General features: G+C 38.2%; 1 long non-coding RNA gene across 2 annotated transcripts in view; it reads right to left on the reverse strand.

Annotated features, from left to right (window-relative positions):
- Positions 1-3,156: 3,156 nt before the first annotated feature.
- The window catches only part of LOC124607329, a 38,922-nt gene continuing 15,714 nt past the window's right edge, over positions 3,157-26,364 (reverse strand). The window contains exons 4-5 of one of the 2 annotated variants that reach the window (XR_006978807.1): positions 20,690-20,818; positions 3,157-3,387 (exon numbers count right to left, since the gene is read on the reverse strand). This is a non-coding gene — a long non-coding RNA (uncharacterized LOC124607329). The remainder of the gene's footprint in view (positions 3,388-20,689; positions 20,819-26,364) is intronic. The other variant, XR_006978808.1, reaches the window with a different exon arrangement.

The raw sequence follows: 26,364 nt of genomic DNA on the forward strand, positions 1-26,364 counted from the left end.
GCCTTATATACATCCAACAGGTGGCCCGCAGTATTTTTTTCCAAGTTCTGAAAGCACCTCACTGCATGCTTCCATTAGACATATATGAGATATAAAAGTCCCAACACTCAAACCTGTGTATCACTTTAGTGGCACATATGTGTCCCATCAACCAAGAAAGAGTTAAAATGTTTGGAATAGGGCATATGTCCATATGAAGTTTTTTGCTTCGAGACCATTCGGAATAGGGCTTATGTCCATATGGATTTTTTTTTTTTTTTTTTTTTTTTTTTTGCTTCAAATAATTGTCCCTGTCATATCCCTGAATATTCACCATTCTTCCTGAAACATCCTGCATAAGGATGTCAGTGTAAGCTGTCACCTTGTATTGTATTACAAATACACACTCTGAGCTTAATATACTCAAATGTGATCAACATAAATCCATCACTGCATACTGCTAGTTTGTAGCAGGCATAGGGCACAGTGTCTGGTGTGCAGCTGCAGATAAATGGTTATGGAGATGCTTATAATGAGATGCAAGTGGGAATGGAGAGAATGGATGTAGATATCTTAAAGAACATACACCTGTATGCAAAAAAGTAAACAGACAAAGGAAAATGGCAACCTCACTGATGATAGTGAATAACATGGTACTATTGATATTTGGATAGTATGTACACAGGATTATTGAAGGCTGATTAGGCTAGAGGATACGAAGATTTCAGTGTGAAGATTGCTCAATTTTGAGAAGAATAAGTGTTTATTATTTTTACTTTGTATGCTTTACATAGAAAATATGCACTGAGGTGACAAAAGTCGTGGAACCCCATCCTAAAATCGTATCAGACCTCATTTTCCCTCGTATAGTGCAGCAACTCGATGTAGCATGGACTCAACAAGGCAATGGAAGTCCCTTACAGAAACATTGAGCCATGCTGCCTCTGTAGCTGTCCTTAATTGTGAAATTGCTGCTGGTTTTTTGTATGAACTGATCTCTCAATTATCTCCCATAAATGTTCAATGAGATTCATGAGTGGCAATCAGGGTTGCAAAATATTCACTCAAATTGCCCATTCAAACCAATCGTGAAGGATTATGGCCCAGTGACATGGTGCACTGTCATTCATAAAAATTCCATCATGCTATGGGAACATGATGTCCACGGATGGCTGCAAATGGTCTCCAAGTAGCTAAACATAACCATTTCCACTCGATGATTGGTTCAGTTGGACCAGAGCAGCCAGTCAGCTCCATGCAAACAAAGGCCACAACATTATGGAGCCACCACCAGCTTGTATCGTGCCTTGTTGGCATCGTGGATCCATGGTTTCCTGAGGTCTGTGCCGCACTCAAACCTCACCATCAGCTCTTACCATTTCATATCAGGACTCATCTGACCAAGCCATGGTTTTCCAGTCGTCTAGGGTCCAACTGATATGGTCACGACCCCAGGAGAGGCACTGCAGCTTATATTGTATTGTTAGCGAAGGCACTCAGGTCAGTCATCTGCCACCATAGCACATTAACACCAAATTTCGCTGCAGTGTCCTAATGGATACGTCCGATGCATGTCCCGCACTGATTTCTGTGCTTATTTCATGCAGTGTTGCTTGACTGTTAACACTGACAATTCTACAAAAACACTGTTGCTGCTCCCAGTCAATAAGTGCAGATCATCAGCCAATACATTTTCCGTGTTTAGAGGTAATGCCTGAAATTTGACGTTCTTGGCACACTCTTGATACTGTGGATCTTCGAATATTGAATTCCCTAATGATTTCACCGGAGTACAAATGACATCTCTGTCAATGCACTGCCCTTTTATCCCTTGTGTATGCAATACTACTGTCGTCTGTCTATGTGCATATCTCTGTCAACTCAGTGTAGATGTGAACATAAAGAATCACAATTAATAATGAGAGGGCAGCAAACACGGTAAAAAGACTTTTGTGTGGAAGGATGTGCAGTAATTCTGTCAGGGTTGAACTTGTGTTTCTTATTAATTAGTTTATCTAATACCATAAGTTGTTATCTCATGCATTTATACCTTTTGGTAATACTGGAAGTCCGCATGTATGGCAGGCATTATCTACAGTTCTGAATGTGAAATGTTGGCAAATTATTCTAGACAGAGAGTGAAAAGTTTTAGTTCAGTGAATCTGGTAAGGAGGGTAAACTCCAGTAATAAAGTGTGTAGGGATAGTTTATTATCAGTGACATATGGTTAGCCTTCCAGCACTTTTAATTTTAGGAGATCTGTGGGATTGTGTTTTGTAAATGTTAATGATGACTCTTGCTGTCTTCTGGCTCTAAGAAGGTTCCAAATGTGTCTAAATATTTGCCGAGCATGTGACAGTGTACACTGAGCAATGTCACACAGAGATACTCACAGCTGCCGAGTTCTGAAGAATATAGTATAGCATACATGGAATCATCAGGGTGCATACAATGCAGAGAATGTGTGGTGTAACAACATACATAATGTTTGATGTCTATCGTACAACAACGCACTACATTCAATTTCTGAAGACTTGTATCTCATTATCACAATATACATGATAGACATGTGTCACTCATTGTTCAGAGGTCTAGCAGTGATGATGTTCTAATGATTTACAAGTCTACAGACACTGGATGTCATGTATTCTTCAATTACTGACATACTGAACAATGTTTAAATTCTATATATTGTGTTCAAGTTTTTAATGCTGTGTAGAGAGAGGGAAGGGAACCTCGTGTGTATCCACACTGATGCTGTGGTTGAAAAATTACATGTGTCAAATGATGATTACCAACAATCAAAACTGGTAGCAATAAGTACGATTACCATAGCAGCTGAAGGAGGTGATGGCTGTCAATGATGTACATATTCTTTGGTAGGATCAAACCAAGAGAAAGACCAGATGACAAGATATTTCTTTTACAGCAATCAGCTTAGTATTCTTGGGAAAGAAAATAAAGCTTTTGAGCTTCACCAGTTACGAAACAGTCCAAACAAATTCATAAGTCTGTTCCTCTGTTGGTCGATAAATATTTCATCGCTATTGATACTTTTTTTTGTATTAACAGTAATATTTTTGCAAGACAGGAAAGGAACTGGGGCTCTAAAGGACCATAAGGAGGAAGATAAAAAAAAAAAAGTATGTAAAATTTTTGCCGTCTTTCCATGTCAGGCACTTGATTTGCATTGCAGTGGATTTTTAATCATAATATACAACCAAATACATCACACTGATCATATAATTCTGGAAGTAGAGTATGAAATCCTATATACACAAAAACTTTGCATACTTCCTTTACTGTCCATTCTCACATTTGTACATGTGAATTCTACTCGAGCCAATGTTACTTCACCAACGGTAAGCCAGTACACTAGGAGACATGCCGGTCCTGACAGTCCATTACCTGAAAAAAAGTACTTGTTTTTAATCTACAGACACAATTTTTCTTTATTTTCCCTATTGGCTACCATTTTCAGTAGGTACCATCCTCAGGCCATCCTACAATAAAAAAAAATATCATAGTAAATAGTTAAAATAATCACGTGAGAAAAATTTACATAATATTTTCTCTCTATAATGGCAAATGTATGGCACTGAGTGCAATGTTAATAAATATAGGTAACCTCTTACCCTTGGCATACAGTCATCACATTTGCTTCCAAAGTATGTAGGCGTCTAAAAAACTTTTGGTGTGACTACAGACTAAAAACAAGATATATTGATTGCTGTTCCAAGTGGCAGTATTACAGGAATATGTAATAGTGCATTACCTCAAATATCTTCTAAAACTCTAGAGTTTTAACTCAAACATAACACAGATGGAATACTGAGAGAAACAACATACAAAAGGCAAGGATACAAGGCAATGCAATTCGTGGTCTGCCACCCTCCAGATATTGCATCAAGTATTTGTGCATCCGACAACTCAGATGTTATTTAAGTTCATTTTTCTCCTTACAACTCAGATGTTATTTAAGTTCATTTTTCTCCTTATAATAGGGCCAGACAGGATACCTTCACTTGGTTTAACACTGCATTTAAACAACTTGGATGCCATGTAGAGGCACTAAATGAGACATGTTATATTTTACAGTAAGCTATTCCTCAAGTAAAATGTAAGTAAATGTTTCTTCATTCAAAGGCGCATAATTGAGCAATTTGACATTACTCCATGCTTTTAGGGAAATACTGTACTTTAATATATTAAGCAAAAAATTCTTTTCCTACACTTTCTGATACTCATTCTAGAGCAGCAATCAAAGCACAAATTTAATAACTAAAATTCTGACTGGGTAAGGGCATAGTTGATAATGAGGCCAGTCTAAGACAATTGCTTTGGAGGGCCACAAAAATAGATATTTATTGGTCATACACCTCATGAAAATACACGATCTATTGATCAGATGCAATTACAATTTCCTTGAGACATATGAGTCTCAACTTTACCTTCAATAATGATAGAAGATGAAGAAATGAATTAAAATTTGTGGCACGGCCGGGACTTGAACTTGGGTCTCGTGCTAACCTGGCAGATGTACTAACCATTACACCACCTTAGCAGTATGGCTAAAAAGCTACAGTACTATTCCGGTCCAATGTCCTCACAAACAAAAAATAGTGACGATTTAAGAAGGGGAAAATGGGTTGATTGCATGAATTGAGCTCTGCGTATGGGATGGCATTGGACTAGGGTAGACCTTGGAGCTTTGTTAGCCATACTACCACATCAGTAGAAATCTTTGGTGTTCAGATGCATAAAACACACACACACACACACACACACACACACACACACACACACACACACGGTGTTTCAGAAGTGAAAGTCAATAATTCACACATGGAAAGTAAAGGCCAAAAGGAGCTAAAAAGCTCCAATAAACATGGCTCTGCAAATCAACCGTTGCTGAGGTATCACATTAATTCAAGTTGGGAAGCAACTGTAAACTCCTCCGGACACCACAGTATTTACATTGGTATCTCAAGGTTTGGGACCAACTATCTGTTTCTTCACGCATGCACAACTACTTCCCTTTCCCCCTTTGTGCACTGTGCCATACTGGCTTCACAATCAGTTATGCCCAAAAGGCATACATTTAGCCGGTTACATTGGTGCCTTAGAGAAACTGGAGTTTCACACACCATGTACAAGAAGATCGACCCAGATCCATAGCACACAATGTTGAAGAAAGGGTGTTACACATTGTACACGAACATCCGAGTACTTCAATAAGGTGGATTGCTAACCGAAAGCATGTCCTGAGTCATAGAAGTGTATGGCATATTTTACATCAGCAAGTATTCTGTCCATATCATCTCCAGCAAGTGCAAGCCCTCAACAATGCAGACTTCCCTCCTAGAGAGAATTTCTGCCAACGGGTACAACAAAAGTGTTTCCAGAGCCCCCTCTTTGTAAGCAGGGAAGCTGGATTTACTCATGACAGTGTTTTTAACTACCATAACTGTCACATTTGGGCCAATGTCAATCCTAATGCAACACACGTATCATGACATCAACAGCATTATTCATTGAACGTCTGGGCGGACTGCTCGGAGACTGCATAGTTGGGCCACACTTCCTACCAGGGAGACTAAGCAGATAGCAGTACATGCATTTCCTGCACACTGTACATCCAGATATACATGATGATGTCCCACTGAATCAAAACCTGAACATGAGGTTCATGCATGACAGTGCTCCAGCACATTGCCTGTACTTTTCTTGTGTGGATTACTGACTGTCACTTCTGAAACACCATATCTCACATTCACCACTGTTAATTTACAAGAGAAAAGGACGTTAAATTATTGTCTGGAGGCATTAAGCAGTATCTAGAAATTGAATAAAAACAAAAAGTTGTGTACGTAACTAGCTACAGCTGTGAGACATTTGTTTTTGTTGTTCAAAAAATGGCTCTGAGCACTATGGGAGTTAACATCTGTGGTCATCAGTCCCCTAGAACTTAGAACTACTTAAATCTAACTAACCTAAGGACATCACACACACCCATGCCCGAGGCAGGATTCGAACCTGCGACCGTAGCAGTCGCGCGGTTCCGGACTGAGCGCCTAGAACCGCTAGACCACCGCCGCCGGCTGTTGTTGTTGTTGTGGTCTACAGTCCTGAGACTGGTTTGATGCAGCTCTCCATGCTACTCTATCCTGTGCAAGCTTCTTTGTCTCCCAGTACCTACTGCAACCTACATCCTTCTGAATCTGCTTGGTGTATTCATCTCTTGGTCTCCCTCCACACTGCCCTCCAATACTAAATTGGTGATCCCTTGATGCCACAGAACATGTTCTACCAATCAATCCCTTCTTCTTGTCAAGTTGAGCCACAAACTTCTCTTCTCCCCAATCCTATTCAGTACCTCCTCATTAGTTATGTGATCTACCCATCTAATCTTCAGCATTCTTCTGTAGTGCCACATTTCGAAAGCTTCTATTCTCTTCTTGCCCGAACTATTTATCGTCCATGTTTCACTTCCTTACATGGCTACATGCCATACAAATACTTTCAGAAACGACTTCCTGACACTTAAGTTTATACTCAATGTTAACAAATTTTTCTTCTTCAGAAACGCTTTCCTTGCCATTGCCAGTCTACATTTTATATCCTCTCTACTTCGACTACCATCAGTTATTTTGCTCCCCAAATAGCAAAACACCTTTACTACTTTAAGTGTCTCATTTCCTAATCTAATTCCCTCAGCATCACCTGACTTAATTCAACTACATTCCATTTTCCTTGTTTTGCTTTTTTGATGTTCATCTTACAACCTCCTTTCAAGACACTATCCATTCCGATCAACTGCTCTTCCAAATCCTTTGCTGTTTCTGACAGGATTACAATGTCATCGGCGAACCTCAAAGTTTTTGTTTCTTCTGCATGGATTTTAATACCTACTCCAAATTTTTCTTTTGTTTCCTTCACTGTTTGCTCACCATACAGATTGAATAACATCGGGGAGAGGCTACAACCCTGTCTCACTCCCTTCCCAACCACTGCTTCCCTTTCATGTCCCTCAACTCTTATAACTGCCATCTGCTTTCTGTACAATTGTAAATAGCCTTTCGCTCACTGTATTTTACCCCTGCCACCTTCAGAACTTGAAAGAGAGTATTCCAGTCAACATTGTCAAGAGCTTTCTCTAAGACTACAAATGCTAGAAACGTAGCTTTGCCTTTCCTTAATCTAGCTTCTAAGATAGTCATAGGGTCAGTATTGCCCCACGTGTTACAGTATTTCTACGGAATACAAACTGATCTTCCCCGAAGTCGGCTTCTACTAGTTTTTCCATTCATCTGTAAAGAATTCGTGTTAGTATTTTGCAGCTGTGACTTATTAAACTGATAGTTCGGTAATTTTCACATCTGTCAACACCCGCTTTCTTTGGGATTGGAATTATTATATTCTTCTTGAAGTCTGAGGGTATTTCGCCTGTCTCATACATCTTGCTCACCAGATGGTAGAGTTTTGTCATGACTGGTTCTCCCAAGGCTGTCAGTATTTCCAATGGAATGTTGTCTACTCCCAGGGCCTTGTTTCGACTCAGGTCTTTCGGTGCTCTGTCAAACTCTTCACGCAGTATCATACCTCCCATTTCATCTTCATCTATATACTCTTCCATTTCCATAATATCGTCCTCAAGTACATTGCCCTTGTATGGACCCTCTATATACTTCTTCCACCTTTCTGCTTTCCCTTCTTTGCTTAGAACTGGGTCTTGATATTCATACAAGTGGTTCTCTTTTCTCCAAATGTCTCCTTAATTTTCCTGTAGGCAGTGCCTATCTTACCCCTAGTGAGACAAGCCTCTACATCTTTACATTTGTCCTCTAGCCATCCCTGTTTAGCCATTTTGCACTTCCTGTCAATCTCATTTTTGAGATGTTTGTATTCCTTTTTGCCTGTTTCATTTACTGCATTTTTATATTTTCTCCTTTCATCAATTAAATTCAATATATCTTCTGTTACCCAAGGATTTCTACTAGCCCTTGTCTTTTTACCTACTTTATCCTCTGCTGCCTTCACTACTTCATCCCTCAAAGCTACCCATTCTTCTTCTACTGGATTTCTTTCTCCCATTCCTGTCAATTGTTTTGTTATGCTCTCCCTGAAACACTCTACAACCTCTGGTTCTTTCAGTTTATCCAGGTCCCATGGTTCTTTCAGTTTATCCAGGTCCCATCTCCTTAAATTCCCACCTTTTTGCAGTTTCTTCAGTTTTAATCTACAGTTCATAACCAATAGATTGTGGTCAAGAGTCCACATCTGTCCCTGGAAATGTCTTACAATTTAAAACCTGGTTTCTAAATCTCTGTCTTACCCTTATATAATCTATCTGAAACCTGCCAGTATCTCCAGGCTTCTTCTCTTCCATGTATGCAACCTTCTTTTATGATTCTTGAACCAAGTGTTAACCATGATTACGTTGTGCTCTGTGCAAAATTCTACCAGGGGGCTTCCTCTTACATTTCTTACCCCCAATCCATATTCACCTACTACGTTTCCTTCTCTCCGTTTTCCTACTACCGAATTCCAGTCACCCATGACTATTAAATTTTCGTCTCCCTTCAAAATTTCTTTTATTTCATCATATATTTCTTCAATTTCTTCGTCATCTGCAGAGCTAGTTGGCATATAAACTTGTACTACTGTAGAAGGCATGGGCTTCGTGTCTATCTTGGCCACAGTAATGCGTTCACTATGCTGTTTGTAGTAGCTTACCCGCACTCCTATTTTTTTATTCATTATTAAATATACTCCTGTATTACCCCTATTTGATTTTGTATTTATAACCTTGTATTCACCTGACCAGAAGTCTTGTTCCTCCTGCCACCGAACTTCACTAATTCCCACTATACCTAAATTTAACCTATCCATTTCCCTTTTTAAATTTTCTAGCCTACCTGCCTGATTAAGGGATCTGACATTCCACGCTCCGATCCGTAGAAGGCCAGTATTTTTTTTCTCCTGATAATGACGTCCTCTTGAGTAGTCCCTGCCCGGAGATACGAATGGGGGACTACTTTACCTCTGGAATATTTTACCCAAGAGGATGCCATCATCATTTAACCATACAGTAAAGCTGCAAGCCCTCGGGAAAAATTACGGCTGTAGTTTCCCCTTACTTTCAGCTGTTCGCAGTACCAGCACAGCAAGGCCATTTCGGTTAGTGTTACAAGGCCACTTCAGTCAATCATCCAGACTGCTGCTCCTGCAACTACTGAAAAGGCTGCTGCCCCTCTTCAGGAACCTGGCCTCACAACAGATATGCCTCCGTTGAGGTTGCACCTACGGTACAGCTACCTGTATCGCTGAGGCGCACAAGCCTCCCCACCAACGGCAAGGTCCATAATTCATTGGGGGAGGGGGGGGGGGGGGGGGTGATGTGAGACAGTTATAGAAAATAATTTTTATTTGCTGTTAGCTATATATATTGTATTTATTCATGACCAGTTTCAGCTATTTCAGTGGTCATCAAATGGAGAAAAAATTATAACATCTGTTGGCCTGAGATGGCAACTGCCTGTTAACTGTCAAGAGTATGTGTGCAGCTTACCCAATTTTTCAAGATACTGTTAAAATTTGGTTACCTTGCATTTTACATTTTGTCATTGTTACATTGGATATATGAAACAGTCTTCTATGAGAAAAATGCATTTTTAAACCAATAGATGCTTCAATTGTATTCCCAGTTGATGATGATTAAAATAACCGAAATTCGTCAAGATACATAATATACATAGCTGATAGCAATTAAAAAGGATTTTCTAAAAATAGTTGCAGCAGCAAGTAATACATACTTTTTTACTACATCAAACATGTAAAGTTAACACCTTCTGTAAAAGGAATCAGACTTAATATCTTAACACACAAAGGACATATTTAATATCAGACAACTCATTGTGTGTGTTGTGTGAAGCATTGCAATACAAGATACATATCCCATTACTGATTATTTTAAAATTAATGACAAGGGAGATTACTACACAGTGTAAAACATTTAACATTATGTAATACTGCAGTCCTGACAGTTTTCTTTCCTTTTAACATGAAAAGGCTCTGCTTCTCGGAAAATAGATGTACTCTATTCTGCAGTCTTCAGGGATTCTAGGTTTATTTGCTTTTGTTTCTCATTAAACTGAACCAAGTAAACAATGGTTGCCATGTTGCCAATTATCTCTGGGGACCGTCACAGTCGAAACACTTCAATCAGTTTTCAACTTCACAGATTCAAAATCTGTTAATTGTGTCTCAAAAATCAATGAATTTAGTGTCAAAATTATTTCATATTTTTTGTTTCTACATATGGGTACTATAAATGGAAATGTGTAAGTCAATGCTAATTAAAAACTAGTATCAAATTACAGCAATATTTGAGCATAGAGACAATGTATGAAGATGTAGAGACTGTACTGCTAGTCTTATTCAAACAAGCTAAGCCTCAACACACTTGCATAACAGGGTCTTTGTTGCTGGAAAGAATTAATGAACTTGCAAAACACATTTGTACTGAATTTTCTGTGGAGGGAAGGGGTATGTAAAGTCATTTTCTTTTAAACCTCAGCAATGTAGCAAAAAATGTTTCGCAGTAAAAATTAAACTACACTCAATTTTCTGCCTATTTTCTGCAAGACTAACAGTTTCCACATTGCAGGTAATGGAAAAATTGCAGGTTATTAAAATAGTATTTTAATGTCATAAAATTGATGTTTATTGTTAAATGACATGGGTTAAAAACAAATATTAAATGTGTATAGCACAGCTGTCGAAGTACATCATGGGATAAACTGTCTGCTGGAGGTGTAAAAGGGTGGAAAGGCGGGGGTGGAGGTTGGAAGCGTGATGGAATGTAGATTGCTGAGTTGTGGTCATGTACTTCTCTCCTTAATATATAATGAGAAAATAAATAATTTCTTCTTATTACCCAATTTCTTTCGTATATTCATCTATGATGTAGTGTAGTGTCAGATTGTGTCTCTAGTACGCAAAATTTCATTGTATCGATTCCTGGTTTGGTGAAAGATATTTTTTTCCAAAGTTATGTATTACTTTAAGAGAAAAATACAATAGTATGTAGGTCTATAGGTACCTGTTTTTAAGAATAAATCCTAATTCCTTTAAAAAACATATTATTTGCAAAACATACATATATTTTTTCTGAATATTTTCGTTTGTTAAGTTACTGCATACAAACAATAGGAACAGAGTACATTTGTTATCAGATACTTAGTAGTGTCAGTCCTGTTTTTATGCTTCTGGACACTTTTGAATTCTAACGTGCGATGAATCGTGCTCTGTTTGGCAATCCATAGTCGTTTTTGGGCTAATGGGATAAACTCTTTTTGTACACATGTTCATCCACTGTGTTATTCATTAACTGTCACATTGTTAGTTCTGATTCCTTCATGGCACATTTAAATGAATTTTAGTTATATTGATCTGGTGTAAGACATAGCATTATTGTTAAAGGAGTTGGCTCAATAGCATAGCTCTTGTGAAAAATGTATGTTGATTTAACAGGTATCTTGCACATATTTAAACACAACAGCTGCTGTATGGCTACCAGAACACACAGCAGAGACTAACACTATGTGTCTGGCCTGGCACTGAAATCTACTACACTAAGTGTGCAGCAGTCAATGTGTTAAATAAAGGTAGCCTAGCACCTGTAGCATTAACGTATCATTTAAACAAACGCTTCACATGCATTTTAAGAAATATTTCATTTCGAACTAAGCCCTGGCACAGTGATCATTTCTTACAATTTTCTGAAGAAGTCTTTCCCAAAGAACTGTACGCAATTGGAATTACAGAAAGGAAAGTACACGTATCAAAAACTCCTAGGTATGTGGCATCGTCTGCCCTTAAGGGAACACAAATGAGCTTCACAAATACAAATGACATATTAGTGAATGTTCCACTTTGACAGGATGTGATGGGAGCTTCATATGTAGACTGGACAAAGAAGTATCGAAAACTAATATTAAATACAAAAAAAGTCTGTGATCATTTCAGTAATATGACACTAATAAATATTAGTACTTCTGAAAGGGACCATTGTGCGAAACATGGTCAGCATTTTACGCTGGTAAAGTAGCCTTATGGAAAGTTACTGAAAGAGCTGAAGTGACAAATTAACATTGAAGAAAACGTCCAGGTTTCAAACACAAGTGTCTCCTCTGGGGAAACTTGCAATGATGGCCAAGCCTTGTCTTTACAAGACTTGGTCTATTAAACCCAGCAATACCAATACATTTTCAATAACACACTTTAACTGTTGTTAACATTATCAACAACATACTTTTTATAGTGGTACTGATGTGTTAAGTAAGGTCCAGAACCTGAAAATATCTTTTACCGTGCTAATACCAGTATCAATGCATTTTCAATAATGTGTACTACCAAGCTATGGGTACTTTATGATTCCACAAATATAATTTAAAAATGCAGGTTACATTAGTTTATGTTGACTTTTACTCACAACATACTTTTTAAAGCGCTACTGACGTGTGATGTGTAAGTAAGGTTCTGAACTTCAAAATACTCACTATTACATTTATTGGTTGGATGATTCATAGGAGGGGTTGAAACAGCAAGGTCATCAGTCCCATTGGATTAGGGAAGGATGAGGAAGGAAGTCGGCCGTGCCCTTTCAAAGGAAGCATCCCAGCATTTGCCTGAAATGATTTAGGGAAATCACGGAAAACTTAAATCAGGATGGCCAGACGCGGGTCTGAATTTCCATCCTCCTGAATGCGAGTCCAGTGTGCTAACCACTGCAACACCTTGCTCAGTGAATTTATTGTAAAGAGTGACATCTACCATTAAGACTTAAATTTTTGAATTAAGTTTAACTGAAAAATTTATAACAGCTACAGAATATGGTAGGATTTTGAATTAAATTTAACTGAAAAATTTATAACATCTACAGAATATGGTAGGAGAATTAATTAAAAACAAATATTTGTTTCAAAATTTTAAAATATTAAGTAACTGACTAGATTACAATATTTTCAAAAGGTGGCTATAAGGTACCAAACCCCCTTTGGTACTACGAGGGTTGCATTATAATCATTAGTACCTACACACTCAGGTAACGTTTAATTTGTGCTACAGTTAAAAGCTAAAGATTATGAACACCTGTCCTGCTTCCACATAAATATGCAACCAGTGAGAAATAAAACTCAACTACTTTTAGAAGTACTGTGGTGTGATATTCTGTGCCTGAATGAGAATTGGCAAACACACTGACTGCCACAAGGCTGCCGGCAACCACTGCAAAGTGTTACAGAACATGAGTACAAGACATATATTCCAGTTGGCTTTAAATTTTTAACAGGTCATTTTAGATCAAATGTGGAAACTGGTGGGCTATCAATAGCTGTCAATACTAATCAAATGTGATCTTAACCATATATTTAAAATAATGGGTTTCAAGCATTTAGTTCATGAATTAGCATTAAAATAATAGTTATTGTTGAACATATGCATTATTAACTTGGTATGCATTGTTTACCAGTCATGACTGACTGCATCAAATTTACATTATTGCTCATTTTACATGTAAAGAAAGTTTATTCAACAATTTTTATATAATCTATAAATAAAATCATTTATGACAAGGGCATATAAAAAAGATTAAAAACAGTATTATTTTGCCACATCACTTGAATTACTACTGCAAAGATCTCCAACAGTGTATTATGGGTACTGCAGACAATGCTACAGGTGCTAGGCTACCTTTATTTAACACATTGACTGCTGCACACTTAGTGTAGTAGATTTCAGTGCCAGGCCAGGCACATAGTGTTAGTCTCTGCTGTGTGTTCTGGTAGCCATACAGCAGCTGTTGTGTTAAATATGTGCAAGATACCTGTTAAATCAACATACATTTTTCACAAGAGCTATGCTATTGAGCCAACTCCTTTAACAATCATATTATGTCTTACACCAGATCAATATAACTAAAATTCATTTAAATGTGCCATGAAGGAATCAGAACTAACAATGTGACATTTAATGAATAACACAGTGGATGAACATGTGTACAAAAAGAGTTTATCCCATTAGCCCAAAAACGACTATGAATTGCCAAACAGAGCACGATTCATCGCACGTTAGAATTCAAAAGTGTCCAGAAACATAAAAACAGGACTGACACTATTAAGTATCTGATAACAAATGTACTCTGTTCCTATTGTTTGTATGCAGTAACTTAACAAACGAAAATATTCAGAAAAAATATATGTATGTTTTGCAAATAATATGTTTTTTAAAGGAATTAGGATTTATTCTTAAAAACAGGTACCTATATACCTACATACTATTGTATTTTTCTCTTAAAGTAATACATAACTTTGGAAAAAAATATCTTTCACCAAACCAGGAATCGATACAATGAAATTTTGCGTACTAGAGACACAATCTGACACTACACTACATCATAGATGAATATACGAAAGAAATTGGGTAATACGAAGAAATTATTTATTTTCTCATTATATATTAAGGAGAGAAGTACATGACCACAACTCAGCAATCTACATTCCATCACGCTTCCAACCTCCACCCCCACCTTTCCACCCTTTTACACCTCCAGCAGACAGTTTATCCCATGATGTACTTCGACAGTTCTTAGCTGTGCTATACACATTTAATATTTGTTTTAACCCATATCAGTTAACAATAAACATCAATTTTATGACATTAAAATACTATTTTAATAACCTGCAATTTTTCCATTACATTCAATGTGGAAACTGTTAGTCTTGGAGAAAATAGGTAGAAAATTGAGTGTAGTTTAATTTTTACTGGGAAACGTTTTTTGCTACATTGCTGAGGTTTAAAAGAAAATGACCTTTACATACCCCTTCCCTCCACAGAAAATTCAGTACAAATGTGTTTTGCAAGTTCAATTTCTGGCAGCAGATATTGCACTTCTCAAAGCATTCAATTGAACACTTTTAGCGAACTATTGGAAAACAGTCTTGTGTTCCAGACAATCGACAGGTTGGTATTTCTATGTTTCTCTTGGTGCAGGTATTGTAATTATGTATTTCTGGCCTCATGATGAAAGCCCCTTGGTTTTCTTTTACACAGGTGAGGCATAAAAACACATCCTGACAGAAAGTGACCATTATTCCTAACCACTTGAATATAGCCTTGCAGTGCTCCAATTAAAGCCATTGCTTCTGATGCAGCAAGGAGTCACTGTCATCCGTAACACATCAGGAGGCTCTGTCCACTAAAGAACTTAGCCCACACCTTCACGACGTACTACAAATGGTTTTACAAACAGTTGTTGTTATTAATGCTAAATATGGTAATTCTGGGCTTTTTAAAGTGCTGCATGAGGAGATGGGTGCTGAATGCATACAACTGCTCTTTTTTAGTAAGCTCAATGGCTTTCAAGGAATGAAGAACTAAAATGAACGCCTGAACTGAGGTATCCTGTTCCTTAAACGAGAAAAATCACTCTCTGGAAGTCTGTTTCAGCAACAAAGATTTTCTGCTGAAAATGGCTTAACTCACTGACATTTTCAAGAAACTTAATATTCTTAACACATCACTTCAGGGTAATAATCAGGCAACTGTACTACATTGGAATGAAAAAGTGAAAATGTTATAAAGAAATGCTGGATGCGTTCGCTGCTCTACTGTCACCGTTACAGGATACAAATAATCAAATACTTCCAATGGAGATAAAGCCTGCCTTCTTCATCATCTTACAACACTAAAAGTCCACTTTCAAAAGCATTTCAGTGACAATTTGATAAATTTAACTGGATCAAAAAGCCATTCAAAAATGCTCCTGGACCATTATATCTGAATATTAAACAGCAAGACCAAAATGAAGATCCAGATTCCTTTTGCAACAACATACTTGTGCAAGACAAGGTTTTCGACTTTGTCAGCTATGATTTGATCTTTATTTGATCCTGTATAATCACATTTTGTAGAAAGGTTTTACTGTAGTAGGACAAGTCAATTAATTCAATATTATATGGGCAAGAATAAAACCAAATTGACAGTACTGTAAACAATATAAATACAAGCTATACAATAATACATTCAAGGTTAAAAATAAAAAAAAAAATAAAATGGACATCATTTGTAACATTCTACATCTTATAGCTCTATAAATTCATTTCAGTTATATATAGTACAGTTTATGAGTAACTGTTTCAGTTTCACCGTGAATAGCGGTACATAAGGGTTGTGATTGTACTTTTTTATATTCAGTAAGAGCTTATTATAAATTATTATTCCAGCCTGTACAACTCATTTTGGTACTATATTGAGAGTAGCTGAATCTTTCTGAATGATTTGCTTCTGCCTTGTGTTATGAATGCAAGCAGCACAGTTAGGAAATAATTTTTGTTGTTAGTTACAAATGTCATCAATGAGTAGATGTATTGACTTGTGAGTGTCATTATCCAAAGTGTCTTGAATAGGTACCTACAAGATCTCTGATCTGAAACACAGATCAATCTCACAGCTCGTTTTTGTATTTTGAAATTTTTTTCCACTTTTGCATCATTTCCCCAGAATATTGTGCCATATGAGATCAGAGGACAGAAATATGAATATGCAAAATAATTCCCAAATGATTGCTTCCCTGTCAAGATAGGGCAAAATAGTTCTTAGTGCAAAACATGCTGAGCTTACTTTCTTGAGCAGGTAATCACTATGTTCATTTCATCTTAATATGTTATCCATTTGTATTCCTAGAAACCTTACATATATAATTTCATTTAGTTTCTGACCATTGCCATCTATTTCAAGGGCTTAAAGCTTGTTATTGGTTATCTGAAGCTGCAATATTTTTCTTATTTTTGAGAGGTCTAATGATAAACTATTTGCTGTGAACCATTTATCCACTTGTGTCATTTTTCAGTTGTAATGTGCATTGAGGATTTCATACCCTTGATCAAGATATTACTATCATCAGCAGAAAGTACTACATTTTAATTTACTTATGCTGGTGGATCATTAATGTAAAGTAAGAAGATATGTTGTCCAAGGTTCAAGTATTGGGTTACACCATACTTAATAGTTCCCCACCCTGATTTTATTTCTTCACCAACCCACATTAGGGCAACTCTCTGTTTTCCGTTACGTAAGTAGAATTCCAACCAAGCTAAAGGTTGGTTTCTGAAGTCGTAGTATTAGACTTTTTGTAATAATATATTATGTTTTACACAGTTGAAACCTTTAGTGAGATCATAGAAAATCACTATGTGATACCTTCTACAGTTCAGATCATCTAGCATTTCTTTGTAAGACTAAATATTGCCCCCTCTGTGCAAAGCCCTTAACGAAAGCCAAACTGGGAGGATGGCAGTGAGCCATTTTCTGTAAGGTGTTCATATAACCTGTTGTACACAACCATCTCGTATATTTAAAAGAACTGGCAGCAGAGAGATATTACGTACATCTCTCACCACCTTTCTGTATTGGCATCACTGTAGCGTGTTTTAATCTATTAGGAAATACCGATACCACAGTTTCCATAGACTGGTTACATAAATAGCACGATACGTTGCTGATGAAGTCACTGTATAATTTTAGTGCCCTGATTGATATTCCATAATATTGGTGATTGGTGATTTTCAGTGTTCTAATAATTTTTATGATTTCACTGGGTATTCTGGATTTGAAGTGCCATGTCACTGTTGGTGTATAATGGGGAAGATTAAGTAGTTTTATGGCTTCTGATGGAGGCTGGGAAACACTGTTAATTGCATCTTGCGGCAGTCATCTACCCTTGTTGGGAATAAGATCACTGGGCATAAGATAAAGCTATTGGTTAATGGAAAATCAAGATTAAAATCCCCCACATAAAATAATTTTACTGTTGTTCTTGTCAAGTTTTGCAGGGACAGTTTCCAAATGAGCCCATCGGATGGTGCCTTGTAGCCAGTGCTCAGCATATGTAACCGAGTTGGAGCTGCACCAGATGCAAAAATCATCAACATACAATGCCGGGGTAACCGCAGGCCCAACAAAGGTTACAAGTCCTTTGATGGCTATGAGGAAGAGTGTGACACTTAACATAGAACCCTGTGGGATACTGTCCTCCTGAATCCAAGGAATGCTGAGAAGTGCCAGAAGAGCCAGCGGGATAAAAACTTGTGGATAAAAATCGGAAAAAAGACCTATTACTACAAGACTGTCAGACTGCTGTTTTCAATCTGAGTAAATGGTCACTTGGTGTCATCATGCCTGGAAGCCACACTGATACGGGGACAAAAGGTTCAGAGATTTGAGTATCCAAGATATTTGGAAGCTAACTATCCTCTCAAGCAGTTTACAAAGTATTTCATCCCAAGACGGCGAGCCTGGCTCTCCTTCCATGGTGTAGCCAGGGAAGGAAAGGCTGCCGGGTCATACGAAACAGCATTCAATGATCCTTCACCATTTGAAGACACGACCGTTTGAGAACGTCCATATTTTTGCAGCTTCATGCACCAAGCATCCACCATGATACCAACCACTCTGATCAGGGGCTCTCCTCATGGGTGCCACCCAGCCACAGAAAGGGGCCCCTGACATAGTGGCCACTGCAGATTCTTCCAATGCTTCAGGAAGACAAGCAACCATTCCATGGCATACATGGGAGGGAAAAGATCAGGTACCTGAAGTGTGATCCCTGTGTTGTCAGGGGGCTCAGCCAGATGGGTACATAACAGCCCCATCACATGGACTCACTACATGTGCTTGTGACCTAGCTGGGTGGAGGGGGACTACAGCAGAGAAGGAAGAGGTCACACCATAGATGCTAGGGAGGGAGTTCTTCCCAAATGGCTCATACGAAAAACAAAAAATTTAGAAGTGGAGGTCAAGCCTTATGCGGGGATCTAAATGGCAAAAAGGATGAAAGAGAACAGGCAGAAGGAAAAAAATTGGAAGCAATACAGGGAACCAGGTGGGTAGCCAGGTTGACATAAATCAGAACACCAAGAGAGGGGGGAAGGAGAGGGTAGCAGGGAAGAAGCAAGGATATGGAGGGATGGGCAAGGTGAAGGAAATGCAGCCAGGTAAGGAAGAATGGGCTGCAACAGCTCGGGGCGACGTGTGCGCCACGCACAAACTCACGAAAGAAGCATGAACCCCCTGGTGGGAAAGGGGGGGGGGGGGGGGGGGGACAGCAGACACTGCTTTTGCAGAACATCTGATTAAAGAAGGCCTCAAGGTGCAACATGAAGTCTTACAAAACATCCACAAAGGGAGGAAGATGTGAACTATCCTGAAATTATTGGAAATTAAAAAAACTTATGTCCTCTTGCTCAAGCTCAGTACTGAGGAATCGGACACAGTTCCATTACACACCATTCCTAACTGCAAATACTAATAATAATCCCACCCAGACCACTTTGTAAATTACCCATCCTTCTTTTATGCCCCAATTTTCCTTTCTTTCAAGTACTGTAGTTCAACTTACCCTGTTAAAATTTTACTTTGTACAATTCAACTTTTCACTTGCCTGTTTGTAATATTGAACCTGGTAAGGACAAGATTATCTTGTTCATTCACTGCCTCGGAAAAGGTCACCATATACTGCTCGATTTACTCACAACCCACACATTTATCTATGAACCCAAGAATGTCGCAACAGCCGAAAACTGAATTGTAAATTAGTAACAAATATTTTAGAATATTACACCAGTGTCATGTTTCTTTTTTCTTTTTTTCCACTAATAACTTAGATTGAATTCACAATTTACAAGAAGCAAAGCTGAAATTAGATTCGCCATAATTTATGTGAACTACCTATACCAGGTGTATACTGGATGTAGCTACTTTAACAAGGCCCAATATGGGTCCCAAAGGGGCTATCAACAGTTAAGGCAGTCCAAGGGGCTGTATTATTAGTACTGCATGATTTTGTAAGCAAGCAGCACATCTATACCATTCCATTAGATCTAACCAAGGTATTAGGCATTGTCTCTCACAGCATTTTAAATAAGAAACTTAAAAGAAATGGAATAACTAAAACAGAACTAGCACTTCTGAAATCATATTTGATATTAAAAGACATGATATAACTAAAACTACCATGTCTGAAATCATATTAGATAAACAGAAATAATATGGATGTTGTAAATTTAAATTAAAAAATCTGAACTTCTCAAAGTAAAATATGGAGTCTCACAAGGATCTGTGCCAGTTTATTTGTTGTCTACATGAACGATCAGCCCAACATATTACCATATAAATCCACAGCATACACTGATGACAACTTTCTTCACACCACACAATTTGAATACTGTTGAACAAATAATCATCATCATGATGAAAAAGGCAGGTCAGTGATTCCAGGAAAACAGGTTGACAGTAAATAAACAATAAAATAGAATGTGTCTTATTTTCCCTTAGAAATATTAATAATGCGCAAAATGAACTCAGGAATTCTGTATAATTGTTAAGGTTGCACCTCAATAGTAAATTATGTAGTAATACCCACACAAAAGCTCTGCAGAAAGTTTGCAAGACTTTTATATTTCATGAGAGACTGAAGGAGAATAAAGAGCTCATTCTTATGGCATACTATGCCTTTTACCAAGAACATTATGGAATGGTTCATTGGTAAGACTCTGCTGGGATAAAAGCCTTTTGCTCTAGCAGACAGAAGCCATTAGATGTATTTTGGTTTAAGTAACTTCTTGGAGGCTATATTTTACTGAGCACTAACCTGTTTACAGTCCCCAGATTTACTTACACATGCCGAACAGAATGTTCATATGTTTGAAAGTACATCAGATGTGCACTCATATTGAACCAGAAACTTATTGGACTTTCCTTGGACTCAGTTAAGTAAAGTCTGGAGAAAATTATGTCCTTATGAAAAATTATGTTCATTTATTATGAATGTGATTGTGAGCTAACAATATTGTAACTTATGGCACAAAACTTAATTTGTAGTCTATGCAATCTGTGTAACAGTAGTGTCTCACAGAAACTTTTAGCAATGTGATGCAAACAATTAATGCATTAATATGTCCAAGATCTTTCACTACCCCTGTATGCCACTTATCACTGTTCCCAAATAACAAACATGGAAAACAAAATAGTACACCTTGAAGATTATATCCACAGATCCATTTCTTTTTGTACACATTTTATTCAATGTCCTCATATACTCACTTTTCTATACCTACAATTGTAGTAATCTTAACTAAATCGAATGTGTTAATTTAAGATATCTAAAATGACTATTTGAACATATTCAAATTTTATGATTAATAGTTTGGCACTGAGAGGGATATAAAAGAAATTTATTGTACCAGTGGGATTCAAATTCAACAAACTGCCAGTCTACATGCTCGACCACTGTAGCGACACATAAAGGCCAGTTAAGAAATCCCTCATACTCTACTCATAAATCTCTGGAGAGCATTTGACCTTTTCCTACAGCCTACTTAGGTGAAATGTTTTAGGAACTTGAAATGTGCACCTACGTGCTTTTACTCACATATTTTGAACAAAATCAGTGATTCCTGTCCCATGCCCTCCCCTAGTTAGATTTAAATTTGGAATAGGTCTACTTAACTCTTGAACTCTCACTTTCTTCTCCAAAGCTCTACTGGAAATGGGTCTCTTTATGAGATCATCTACAGCATTTTCCATGTTGCTTGCATAGTACTTCATCCACTTTCAAAGAAAAATACTGGTGTGGTGTCTGAGCAACACAGCACCCACAGTGCCAGCAGAGATGATGTCAGATCAGAGCATGCACATTTGAAAACAGGCAGCTGTATCCACCCTCTTGCGTTGATCATGGCACGGCTGATCATTTCATCACTCAACACTGGTTTCTAGTTATTGTGGGGGTTGTGTTACAAAACACATCTTCATCTGTTTTATTTGCTTACCAGCACACACTGGAAGAGAAATGAGTTCACATTCAAAGAGAAACGGCATGCTGTACCACATTAGAACATGATCCACAGCCGCCACATGCTGTGTAACAAAACTAATTATGTGATGAGGTAAGATGAGCAATATCTATGAAATGATATTTATATATTTTAGTCTTTTGTATAATGATTTATGTATTAGCAACACCTTATACAACACCACAGTGGTTTACAAGCAAGTAAAACTATTTCAGTTTCAATCAGAAGCTGACGAAAGACGAAGCTTTATTGCAATTATACAAAAAATACATAAAAATTTACAACAACGTACAGTTAGCTACAAAAAAACTTACAAACATTAAATATTACAGATGGCAGTAATAGCGAGAAACAACAAATGAAGGAAAACATCTGAATTAACACATTTAGAAACAAACAATGGAAAATCCAGGATGGAATGTAACAACATTATAAAAAGGATAGCTGCTACTCTCACCATATAGCGGAGATGCTGAGTCACAGATAGACACAATAAAATGACAGAACAAAATAAGCTTTCGGCCAACAAGGCCATTATCAAAAACAGACAAAACACACACACACACACACACACACACACACACACAACTCACATACACATGAGACCACAGTCTCTGTTGTCTATTTTTGACAATGACCTTGTTCGCTGAAAGCTTACTTTGTGACAGTCTTTTTGTTGTGCCTATCTGTGACTCAGCATCTCCACTCCATGATGAGTAGCAACTATCCTTTTCATTACATTGTTTGGAAACAAAAGTTGCTCAAATAAGCCATCCAAAGGAACAAGCAAACTATGTGAATATTCACTTGAGTAGTATTGCTAAGAAATTAGAGCAGAAATTTCCAGATACCTAAGTTTTACTCATTAGGGACCAGCCAGCAAATATAATGTGCTCCTGCCAACAACTGAGACAGGGCGCAACTGTGGTATGCCAATTAAAAATAAAAATTTGGCAAGTCTAGATTCCACTCCAGTTCATACCCTTACAGAATGCATAAAAACCATAAAAGCAAATAAGCTAAAACTCTACCTATGCTCAAAAAAGTGGTGGCAGAAAATGTAGAAAACTACAAGACAACTTCAGTACTGACTTCAATTCTAAAATAACAGAAACAATAATGAAAAACAGGCTAATGAATTACCTGAAAAAAAAAATCTTCTTTACAATGAACAATTTGGTTTCAGATCCAAAGGAGGCGCAGCACACTTTATGAAAGCAGTTGTTCTTCAAGCACTGGGCAAAGGCGACCACGTGACTGACATCATCTTGGATCTGTCAAAGGCTTTTTCACATTGTTAAACATAGAATCTTGTTACATAAACTAGAGATATTAGGAATAAGAGGTGTGGTAGTTACTTGGTTTGAGTTTTATCTAGAAGAGACAGTGCAACAAGTTGAAATTTCACATGTTCCATGAAGATTACTGGTAAAACACAATTAGACTTGAAATATATTAAATTAGATTTACCACAGAGAAGTGTATTGGGTCCAATCTTTGTCCTAATCTATATTAATGATTTCCAATAGTGGGTAAAAAAAAAGTGAAATAATACTGTTTGCCAATACCAGCAAATCATAGATAAATCACCAATATAGTTAATAAAAAGTCATGATGGTGATTATGTGTTTAAAGGGACTAAACTACTGGGTCATCAGTCACTCCATTTCACGAGAGAAACATGTAACAAGGTAAAAAATGAAAAAAAGTGGGGACTTAGATGCTCCCAACTATATAAGCTAGTCATGGAATTTTAAAAAAGGGTGTGACAGTAGTTGTAACATAATAGGTAAATTAAAACTGAGATAACCCAGGCACCATCTTGCACACGAGGGTCCACAGGCACAAGATGAGGGAGGAAGCAAGTACCCTGCAGTAGCATGGGAGGGTACCAGCCGCTGGGGGAGGCTCTCCCTGCCACAACCATCCCTAACGCTGCAAGTAGGGGAGTATTACAGTTGAGAGTAAAATCAGCTTTCCCTCAAGAAATTCAACACTTCTGTAATAGCTGTCTCATCATCCGCAAGCATCTGAGGTAGTGAGGTAGGCAAGCTGAGTGTGTTGCAGATCGGCCAGCAGGGTGCACTCAACAAGAACGTGCACTATCGTCAGTAGACTTATCACAAATTCCGCAAAGAGAATCATCCCAATGCAGTTGGAACTCATCGGTGAGCCTTGTGTCGCCAATGCGTAGTCTGCACAACACAATGGCATCTTTCTGAGAGGCAGGGAAAGATGTATGCTACACTTTAGTGGACACCTTAACTGCTCCTAACACGTTTTGGGTCATAGTAGCCTGCCATTCTAATTCCCTGAGCATAAAAATATTGCGTTGAAGTTGTAATCGTAAATCTGAGCCCAGTATTCTGAAGTCCCAAGTTGATATGCTGTAATGGTGTCTTAAAAGTGAGAGTCAGCAAGTTCATTTCCGGGAATATCTATGTGTCTCAGTGTCCAGATGAAGGTCACTGTCTTTCCAGAGCTGTAGAGATCAACCAGTACGTCCCGGATATTGGCAACCACAAGATTTTTGGGATAGCACAGGGATATGCCTTTCAAGCAACTCATGGAGTCACTACAGATCAGCAAGTTTGTCATGGCAAGCCTCAAGGCCTGAAATATGGCAACCAATTCTGCAGTGTATACACTGCAGGCACTTGGCCAAGAGTGCTTCTCATATCCCCTTACGCGTGCAAAGGCATAACCAACCCTGTCGATTTCAATCTGTCCATCAAGATGTAGATGCATACCGAATTAGAACAATCGTGGAGGATCGAACAAAACGTCGGAGAAGGGTAGGATCAGCATCCTTCTTTGGGATGCAAAAGAGGTCCATCCATATCACAGGACATGGTACAGATCATGGTGGGCGTCAAGAGGGACGCTAGAAACACACACTAAAGGAGGCTGTTGGAGGTCCTTCAATAGAATATCAAGTCAGATCCCAGCTGGTCCACCCAGTTTTGTGTGGTGCGCTATCAGTCTGAACTGTTGGTTGTGGAAAAGAGTTGAGTGACATGAGTGAGTAGGCATCTTACACATCGTGACTGTGTAATTAGCAAGAAGCAGCTGTTGTTTAACCTGCAGTGGGGGACACTGGGTTCCACCCAGAGGCTCTGGAAAGGGCTCATATGGAAGGACTCCATTGCCAATCACATGCCAGTGTGGTAAACAGGGTCAGTTTGGGTGGTGCTGCCAATTCATAGGCAACGCATCCACCTGGTATAGCAGCTATTGCCCAGAGTCCCAGTACCTTGAAGTTGAAATGCACCTAATTCTTGGCTGACATGAGGAGGTTACAGCTTGGGCATCGCATGCAATCCCTGCACTGTCAGGGGGCCACCACCAAGTGGGTACCTGAAAACCCAACTATGACAGCCTGGTTACTGCAGTGGATCAGGTGCAGAGGTAGATCCACTTGATTGATAGGTGTAAAGGATAACAGCGCACAGTGGACAGTTAATGGTCCACAGTAAGGCGTCCTTCCCCAAACAGCCCGCATTTCTGTACAATTTGGAAAGTGGGGGTCAAACCCCTAATGGGGACCATAATTCAAAAAGGCAATAAAATTGAGTGGGAAAACCATTTAAAAAAAGTGAAACGAGCAGAAATCTTGAGAAGCCAAAGCATAGTCAAAATATCAAAGTAAAAACATGACCAAATAAAAACACTCCTGAATAAGGTTTTCACTCTGCATCGGAGTGGAAGCTGATATGAAACTTCCTGGCAGATTAAAACTGTGTGCCGGACTGAGACTCAAACTATTTGTCACTTAACTTTTGACACCTACCCGCACACCACAACATCACTGGCAAACAACTGCCGACTACTATCCACCCAGTCTGTCAGATCATCTGTGTGTACAAAAAAGCACAGCAGTCCAGTCTCCCTTTCGGGGGGCACTCCTGACCATATCATTGTCTCTGATAAACACTCGTCATCAAGGACAACATATTGGGTTCTATTACTTAAGAAGTCTTCAGGCCACTCACATATCTGGGAACCTATTCCATATGCTCGTACCTTCATTAACAGTCTGCAGTGGGGCACCGTGTCAAATGCTATCTGGAAATATGTAAGCTGCCTGTTGCTCTTTGTCCATAGTTCACAGCATATCATGTGAGAAAAGTGCAAGCCGAGTTTCACAAGAGCAATTCTTTCTAAAGTCATACTAATATGCAAACATAATCTCCTGTCTCAAGAAAATATATTATATTTGAACTGAGAATATGGTCAAGGATTCTGCAGCAAATGGAGTACCTGGTTCAGTACAACACATGAAGGTAAAAACAGTCACTGTTACAAGACATTTAATACTGCTCCAGCCATGTAAGTAAAGTCCTTTGCCACATTTTTGATGCGTCACTTAAGCAAGGAATAGCTCCTGAGAGGCTTAAGTATGCAGTTGTAAAACCGCTGTATAAGAAGGGGGATAAGACAGATACTGCTAACTATTGGCCAATATCACTAC

The sequence above is a fragment of the Schistocerca americana genome, chromosome 3 (genome assembly GCF_021461395.2).
Source record: "Schistocerca americana isolate TAMUIC-IGC-003095 chromosome 3, iqSchAmer2.1, whole genome shotgun sequence".
Lineage (NCBI taxonomy): Eukaryota > Metazoa > Arthropoda > Insecta > Orthoptera > Acrididae > Schistocerca > Schistocerca americana.